Raw genomic sequence first — 9,618 nt, forward strand, 5'->3', positions numbered from 1 at the left:
GAATTTTGCTCTTGCTGCCTAGGCTGGAGTGCAATGGTGCAATCTCGGCTTACTGCAAGCAACTTCTGCCTCCTGGGTTCAAGTGATTCTCCTGCCTCCGCCTCCCAAGTAGCTGGGATTACAGGCACCTGCCACCATGCCTGGCTACTTTTTTGTATTTTTAGTAGAGACAGGGTTTCACCATGTTGGTCAGGCTGGTCTCGAACTCCTGACCTCATGTGATCCACCCGCCTTGGCCTCCCAAAGTGCTGGGATTCCAGGAGTGAGCCACCGCACCCAGCCTGCATCATTGCTTTGTCCAGCAGATCTGCACCAGATCCGCCACCTCCCCATTAGCTACATTGTAGCCATTTTGGCCATCATATCAAAAAAGCATAGTCTATATAGGGTTCAGTACTAATCTCAGTTTCAGCCATCCACTGGGGGTCTTGGAGCATGTCCCCTGCAGATAAGGGGAGACTGCCGTCATACTGTTATGAAGATCCACACACAAATTTTAGTGTGGTCGTGTGTTTTCACTTGGTTATATACTTGGTTATATTTCACTCTCGGTTATACGCTTAGTGGTGGCATGACTGGGTCACATGGAAACTGTGTTTAACATTTTGTGGTGAAGCTAAACTGTTTTCCAAACTGGCAAAGCATTTTATATTTCCCCCAGCAGTGTGTGGGGATTATACTTTCTACACGTCTCTGCTGACACTTCTGATAGTCGGCCTTTTGGATTATAGCCATCTTAATGGGTTTGAAGTGGGACCTCATTGCAGCTTAGGCTTGCGTTTCTCTAATGGCCACGGATGTGGGACATCTTTGCATGTGCTTTTTGGCAATTCGTGTATCTTCTTTGGAGAATTGTCTATTCAGGTTCTTCACTCGTTTTTAAATTGGATTGTCTTTTTTATCATGTCGTTGTGAGAGTCTTTCCTGTATATGTATCCTATATGCCATATCCTGTATGCCATATATATCCTGTATGGCATATATCCTGTATGCCAGTTCCTTACCAGATACATGATTTGCAAATATTTCTTCCCATTCTGTGGATTGTCTTTTTCATCTTCTTGATTGTGCCCTTTGAAACACAAAAGTTGAAAATTTTGATGAAGTCCCAACTATCTAATAGTTGTGGTCACTTATGTTTTTGGTGTCATAGCTAAGAAAACATTGCCTAGCGTAAGATTATGAGAATTTGCTCCTATGTTTTCTTCTAAGAGTTTTATAGTTTTAGCTTTTACAGTTATGTCTATAATCCACTCTGAGTTAATTTTTGTGTATGGCGTGAGGTAGAAGTCCAATTTCATTCTTTTGCCCATGGATATCCAATTGTCCCAGTACCATTGGTTAAAAAGACTATTTTCTTCCCATTGAATTTTCTTGGGACCCTTGTTGGAAATCAGTTAACTATAGAATGTGAGGGTTTGTTTCTAAACTCTCAACTCAATCTCGATAACCTATACATCTGTCCTTATACCAGCACCACACTCTCTTGATTACTGTAGCTTTGTGGGAAATTTTAAGACAGAAAGTGTGAGGTCTCCAACTTTTTTTTCAAGATTGATTACACTATTATGGGCACTTGCATTTCCATATGAATTTTAGAATCAGCTTGTCAATTTATGCAAAAAAGGCAGCTGCAATATTTATAGAAATTGTGCTGAATCTATAGGTTAACTTGGGGAGTGTTGCATTTAACAACACGAAGCTTTTCAACCCATGGACATGAGATGACTTGCCATTTATTGTATCTTCTTTGGTTTCTTTCAACAATGTTTTGTAGTTTTCAAGGTACAAGTTTTCTAATTCCTTTGTTGAGCTTGTTCCTAAGTATTTTCTTCTTTTTCACACTATTGTAAATGCATTTGCTTTCTTAATTCCATTTTCAGATTGTTCTTTGCTAGCTTATAGAAATACAATGGCTTTTTGTATATTAATTTTGTATCTTGCAACTTTACTGAACTTGTTTATCAGCTTGAATACTTTTTGAGTGGATTCATTAGGATTTTCTACATACAAGATTATTATGTCATCTGTGAAAAGAAATAGTTTTACTTGTTTTCAAATCTGGATGCCTTTTATTTCTTTTTCTTGCCTAGTTGCCCTGGCCGGAGCTTCCAGTACAATGTTGAATAGAAGTGGTGAGAATGGAAGTCTTTGTCTTGTTTCTGATTTTAGAAAAAGCGTTCAGTCCATCACCATTAAGTATGATGTTGGGGTGGGTGTTTCATAGATGCTCTTTGTTGGGTTGAGGAATTTCCCTTTTATCCCTAGTTCGTTGACCATTTATCATGAAAGCATGTCAGATTTCATCATATGTGTTCTCTGTATCTAGTGATAAGTTCATGTTATTGTTTTTCTTACTATATGTTGTATAACATTGATTGGCTTTCACATGTTGGGTCAACTTTGCATTTCTGGGGTAAGTCCCACTCGGTCATGGAGTGTAACCATTTTTATATGTTGCTGAATTCTCTCTGCTAGTATTTTGTTGCAGATTTTTACATTTATATTCATAAGAGACATTGGTCTATACTGACCTTGTGATTTGTTTTTCTGGCTTTGAAATCCGGGTGATACTGGCCTCAGAGAGTAAGTTTTAGGATTAAGTTTTGAAATAATATTTTAAAAATAGTTGATGAATAATCATTATTAAGTCTTTCAGAAATATTTTGTAGAACTCAATGAAACCAGTGAAAACATCTGGGACTGGGATTTTCTTTGCTGGAGTTTAAAAAATTATTAATTAATTCTGTTACTCATTACAGGTTTTTCCAGATTTTCTATTTCTTCTTGAGGCAGTTTTGGTAGTTTGTGCCTTTCTAGGCATTTGTCCATTTCACCTGAATTGTCTAATTTCCTGCCATATAGTTCTTCCCAGTACTCTCTTAATAATACTTTTTATTTCTGTAAAGTTGGTAGTGATGTTACATGTTCATTCCTGATTTTAGTAATATGAACAGTGTGTCAATTTTTATTTTTCCAAAGAACTTTTGGTTGTCTTATTTTTTTCTATTTTCAATTTAATTTATTTCTTATCTAATCCTTACTGTTTTTCCTGCTTGCTTTAGTTTTAGTTTGCTTTTCTAGTGTTTTAAGGTGGAAAGTTAGAATATCAATGTGAGATCTCTCTTCTTTTTTCGTGTGGATTGTTATAGCTACAAATGACCCTACAAGTGCTGCTTTAGCTGCATCACATACATTATGGTATGTTGTGTTTTTTTACTTGCATTTCTCTTGAAGTAGTTTCTAATTTTCCTTGGGATGTCTTTATTTACACATTTATTATTTAGGACTATGTTGTTTAATTTCTACATATGTTAAAATTTACATTTATTTCTGTTATTCATTTCTAATTTCATTCTGTCTGTGTTGGAGAACTTACTTTGCATAATATACATCTTTAACACTGGTTGGGTTTTTCTATGGCCTTCACGGATCGTCGATCTTGAAGAATAGGCCATATGTGCTTAAAAATAATGTGCATTCTGGTGCACTCATTCCATTGAGTGGAGGGTTCTTTAGATGCCTGTTAGGTCTAGTTGGTTCACAGTGTTATTAAAGTCTTCCATTTGCCTGTTGGTCTGACCAGTTGCATCCATTATTGAAGGTAGAGTAATAAAGTCTCCAACTATGGTTGCTGAATTGTCCATTTCTACCTTGAATTCTGTCAGTTTTGGCTTTGTGTTTCTCTGGGCTCCATTGATAGTGCATACAAGTTGATAGCCATTCTGTATTACTGATGGAGCCACCCTTTCATCATTAGAAAGTGCCCCTCTTTAGGTCTGGCAGCATTTTTTCCTGTTTTAAAGTCTGTCTGTTCTGATGTGATAGTAAAGCCACTCCAGGTCTTTTACGGGTACTATTTGCATGGCATACTTATCCCCTTCCTTTGACTTTCAACCTATTTGTATCTTTGAATCAAATGTGCATCTCTTATAGACAGAATAGTTAGATCTTACTTAAAACAAATCCATTTTGACAATCTCTATCTTTTGATTGGATTGTTAATCCATTCACGTTTAGTGTCCATATTAATACAGTTTAACTTATGTCTATCATTTTGTTTTGTTTGTTTCGTTTTTTGGGGGATGGAGTTTTGTTCTTATTGCCTGGGCTGGAGTGCAATGGCACGATCTTGGCTCACTGCAACCTCCACCTCGCGGGTTCAAGGGATTCTCCTGCCTCGGCCTCCCGAGTAGCTGGGACTACAGACATGCACCACCGTGCCCAGGTATTTTATTTTATTTTTTTATTTTTATTTTTAGTAGAGATGGGGTTTCTCCATGTTGGTCAGGCTGGTCTCAAACTCCTGACGTCAGGTGATCCGCCTGCCTCGGTCTCTCAATGTACTGGGATTATAGGCGTGAGCCACTGCACCCGGCCCTGTCATTTTGTTTTTAGTTTTCTCTGTGTCTGGTCTACTGGTTTGTTCTTCTGTTTCTCCTCTATCGATTTCCACTGCACTAAGTGAATATATTCTACAACATTTTAATTTTGTAATGACTTTTTCACCCTACATTTAAAAAACTGTTTTCTTAGTAATTGTCCTAGGATTTACAACTTACATCTTACCTTAGAATCTACTTCAGGTTTCTAACAATTCAGTGTAATATTGAGATATTAGTTCTATCCCGCCTCCCCTTTTTGTGCTATTAGTACACATATTACACAGATCACATGTATAGATGTCACAAATACACTAATGCATTGTTGTAATTATTCTACCTACAGTCAGGCATCACCTAATGATGGGGATATATTCTGAGTAATGTGTCACTGGACAATTTGGTTGTGTGAACATCATGGCATGTACTTATACAAACTGAGATGGTCTAGCCTACCACACACCTAGGCTACATGGCATAGCCTTTTGCTCCCAGGATACAAACCTGTGCAGTAAGTTACTGTACTGAACATTGCAGGGAATTGTAACTCAATGGTGAGTATGTGTGTATCTGAACATATCTAAATATAGGAAAGGTACAGTAAAAACATGGTATTAAAGATGAAAAATGGTGCACCTGTATGGAACATTTAGCAGAAACAGAGCTTGCCAGACTGGAAGTTGCTCTGTGTGCATCAGTGAGTGACTGGTGAGTGAACATGGAGGACTGGGACATTACTGTGCACCACTTTACACTTTATGAACTCAAGACACTTAGGCTATGCTAAATTATTTTTAAAATTTCCTTCTTTTGTAATAAATTAACCTTAGCCTACTGTAACATTTTTACTTGATAAACAAGAAACATTTTCACCTCCTTTGTAATAACTCTTAGCTTAAAACACAAATTATACAGCTGAACAAAAATATTTTCTTTATATCCTTATTCTATAAGCTTTTATCATTAAAACGTTTTTAAAACTTAAAACATTTTTTGTTAAAAACAAAGACGCAAACACTCGCATCAGCCTCGGCCTACACAGGGCCGGGACACTCAGTATCAGCCTCGGCCTACACAGGGCCGGGACACTCAGTATCACCGCCTTCACCTTCACATCTTGTCCCACCAGCAGATCTTCTGGGTAATCACTTGCGTGGAGCTGCCAGCTCCTGTGAGGACCACGTTTGCTTCTGGAAGACCTCCTGAAGGACCTGCCCGAGACTGTTTTACAGTTTTCCTTTTTTGTAAGCAGAAGGAGTATGTTCTAAAGTAACCATGAAAGTATGGCATCATAAATATATAAGCTAGTAACAGAGCTGTTTATTATCATTAAATATTCTGCACTGTATATAACTGTATGTTCTATACTTTTATATGACTGTCAGTACAGTAGGTTTGTTTACACCAGCATGGCCATAAGCACATGACTGATGCATTGCACTGTGACATCACAACAGCTATGATGTCACGAGGCAATAGAAATTTTTTAGCTCCATTATAAAGTTATGGGATCACCGACATATACGTGGCCTGTTATTGACCAAAATGTCATTACGCATGCGTAACTTTAATTGAACATCTTTTAAAGAAGCTAAAAGAAGGGAGAGTAAGCATGCATATTTTTGTTTGTTATATTAGTGTTGTTATATACCATTTCCTGTTCAAATATAATAGCTATAATAAATTATAATTAATAACATAATAATTTAAGTATTATGTTATAATAATTTATCTACTAGATGGATTCAAGTTACCATCTGTTGTTATTTGCTCATTCTAATACTGTTGATCATTACCCACCTCCTTTATACTACTGTTGCCAAATAGGTCACATAGCTATATATTATAGGCCCAACGATAGAATAATATGCATGTTGTTTTATACAATTGCTTTTAAAATTAGTTAGGAGATGAAAGAAGAAGAAATATGTAATTGTACTGTCTTTTACAGTTACTTACATTGTTACTTCTACCAGTGCTCTTTTTGCTCTTTTTTTTTTTTTTTTTTTTTTTTAGTGAATTTGAATTATGACCTAGTGTCACTTATTTTTAGTTTGAAGAGATTTCTTCAGGATTTCTTGTAAGGTGGGTGTTCTAGCAACAAATCCTTCAGGTTTTATTTGTCCAGAAATGTCTATCTCACCGCCATTTTTCAAAGATAGTTTTGCTAGATATAAAATTCTCAATTGATAGTGAATTTTTTTTTTTCTTTTCAGCACTTTGAATATGTCATCTACTGCCTTCTGGCCTCCATTATGTCTCATGATAAATTATCTGTTACTTTCTTAGAGTTCCCTTTCATGTGATGAATCATTTTTCCCTCACAAATTTCAATATTTTCTCTGTCTTTCAGCATTTTTACTATGACGTGTCTGATCTCTTCACATGTATCCCACTTAAAGATGGTTGAATTTCTTAGATATGTAGATTAATATATTTCACCAAATTTGGAAAGTTTTTAGTTATTATTCTTCAAACATTTTTCTACTCCTTTCTCCTACTTCTCTCTTCCTAGTGTTCTCAGTTTGCATATGTTGGTGGGCTTTTTGTGTCCCACATTTCTCTGAGGCTACGACGTTCATTCCCTTTCTTCATTTTCATTTAGACTAAATAATCTGCATCAATCTATCTCCAAGTGTTTTGATTCTCCTGCCAACTAAAATCAACTATTGAATGCCTCCATTGATTTTTTTATCTTGTCAATTGCACTTTTCAAGTCCAGAATTTTTATTTGATTCTTTTTTTATATAATATCCATTTCTTTATTGATCTTCTTCATTTGATGAGACCTTGTTATAATACCTTCCTTTACTTCTTTAAGCATGGTTTCATTTAGTTCTTTGAACATACTTACAGTAGCTGCTTTGAAGTCTTTATTAAGTCAGACATATGAGTCTTTTCAAGGATGATTTCTGTTGCCTGATGTTTTTTTCTGTATATGGGTCACAGTTTCCTATTTCTTTACATGTCTTATAATTTTTTTTTGTGGAAAACTGAACACTTTAGAGAATAGATTGTAGCAAATCTGGAGTCTGATTTCTCCCTTCTCAGGGCTTGTAGTTTGCTTGTGTTTGTTTAGTAATCTGGCTGGACCCTTTCAGTCCAGTCTGTTACCTTCACAGTGTGAAGCCTCTGATGTCACCACCTTGGGCATGTGCACGGTCACCTTGGGCTGACAGGCGTTTTAGTAGGGCTCTCTTTGACTGTCTCTTTTTCCCTTATCTCTTTAAGTTGTCTTCCTCTGTCAGTATCACACTCAGCTGCTAGCTACCACTAATGCTGGCTTATTGCTCTATTGTTTCTGACAATGCCCTGGGCATGAGTCTCTCCACAGTTAGTTTCAATTTCATTTATGCTCCTTTGCAGGGCTGGTTCTTTGGGGCCTGTCTTTGAGTCTTGTTCCAGTCTCAGAATGGCTTCTGAACTGTTTTTCCCTGGTTCTCTTTGGTAAACCACTAGCTGGTCTATAGTTTAGCTTATACTCATGGAGCTACCGGCCTCTTGATTTCTTAATACCAAAATATCCACTGTTTTTGACAGCACCCTTAGGCTTGAACTTCCTCACACTATGTCCCAAAGAAAGTCAGTTCCCTTGAGAAGAGCTACAGAGCTCTCTGTTCTGAAAGCCTATCTCTATCCCTGGGTGAGACCTCCGCATCCTCTCTCTGGAGCTGGGGGGAAGAGCAGCCTGCTTCTCTTGAGTAGCGCCCCTGTTTTACAAGTAGGGCATTGGGTGGCGGTGTTGGCCTCGGGTCTTCTTGACTGGCCTCTTCTGATACGGAACCTCTGCCCTGAGTGTGCTGGGTGACAGCCCAGTGTTGCTGGTGTGCTGCACCTGAGCTAGCATTTCCATCCTGTGAATGGGGCCTGGGTGGAGGAGGGAGCCCCAGATCTTTTGGCTGCTCCTGAGTGCAGTAAAGCTTCTGCAACTCAGAGTTGAGGTGCTGGTGGCCTGCCCCTCCCAGGGAAAAACCACAGACCTAGTCTGGCTGCTGAAGAAAGAGGGAGCCCTGTATTCTTGGCTGCACACACCAGGCACAGAGCTTGTATCAGGCATAAATGGAGGCAATGGGGAACGGGTCATAGTTCAGGAACCACAAACTCTCACTCTTCTTACTGAGATTTGATAGATTGTCTTGAATAGATTCTCTCCTTCTACTACTGAGGAGGAAAACGTAACTGATCAGAGTGAGAAGGTGCCAAGGGAGACCTCGGAGCTGAGCATTTCATGTGGCGGTCACTGCTAATCTAATCGGGATGAGGTCCCAGCTGAGGGGCTGGACTGGGGGGTCTTCCAGGTCCTTTCGGATGGTAAGCGTGATTCTAAATCCATCCGGGCTGGACATTTGAGTGGATGGCTTTATGCTGGCACAGCTTGGTCCTCTGCAGCCTTGGCGGGAAACATGGAGGCGACTCCTCTTTGGCTGCCTGCCCCTCTGCGTGCTGTGTCCCTAACAGGGGGGCTGAGCTGGGGTTTCAGGAGGCAGCCCTGTGTAGGGACATAACATCTTCCCATTTGAAGCCACGGCCACTGTGTCTGGGTGCGTGGCCTTACCTGAGACGGAGCCCCCCAGCAGCATGAACGGCACCCCCCACTTCATGCTGCCTGCCACACGAGTGTCCCCCTCACCTGGGCCAACACACCCCGGGTGAGGCCATCTTCACCCTCCTTTACACTCTCCCTCCTCTAGTTCTTTGTCTAATGTTGAGGGTGGACACTGCCCTGGGGTGGAGTGAGTGGTTTCTCTCTGGTGGGACTGGAAGAGGGTCCCTTGACGATTACCAAGATTCTATACTTTATTAATTTTTTTCTACCAATGCTGCCAGAAAGAATTTTCATCGTTGTTGTTCATATAGCTTGTTATTGCGAAGATGAATTCTTTGTGTACAAAACAGACTTTCTGTCTTGGGTTTGGTAAAGTGAATGAAGAATTAGATTTGAATTTACAAATGTATCTTTACTTATTTTGTCTTGAACTTCACATCAGTATAGATTCTGCATTCTGCATTGCTCATCTAATGAATGCAGGAAGGATTGCATGAGGCCAGCATGGCCATGTCCTCACACCAACAGTTCTGCTTGCTCTGAGTCCTTTCCTGGCCGCAGCCAGAGAGAACACTCTGTTCATGGTGCTATTGTAATTAATGTGCTATAATTATTTCATATCTTCTGTTAGATCTTCTGCCTTGACTCCCAGTGTCCAAATACAAAAGTATTGACTATTGTCCATGATGC

Source organism: Mandrillus leucophaeus, unplaced genomic scaffold (assembly GCF_000951045.1).
Source record: "Mandrillus leucophaeus isolate KB7577 unplaced genomic scaffold, Mleu.le_1.0 Scaffold134, whole genome shotgun sequence".
NCBI lineage: Eukaryota > Metazoa > Chordata > Mammalia > Primates > Cercopithecidae > Mandrillus > Mandrillus leucophaeus.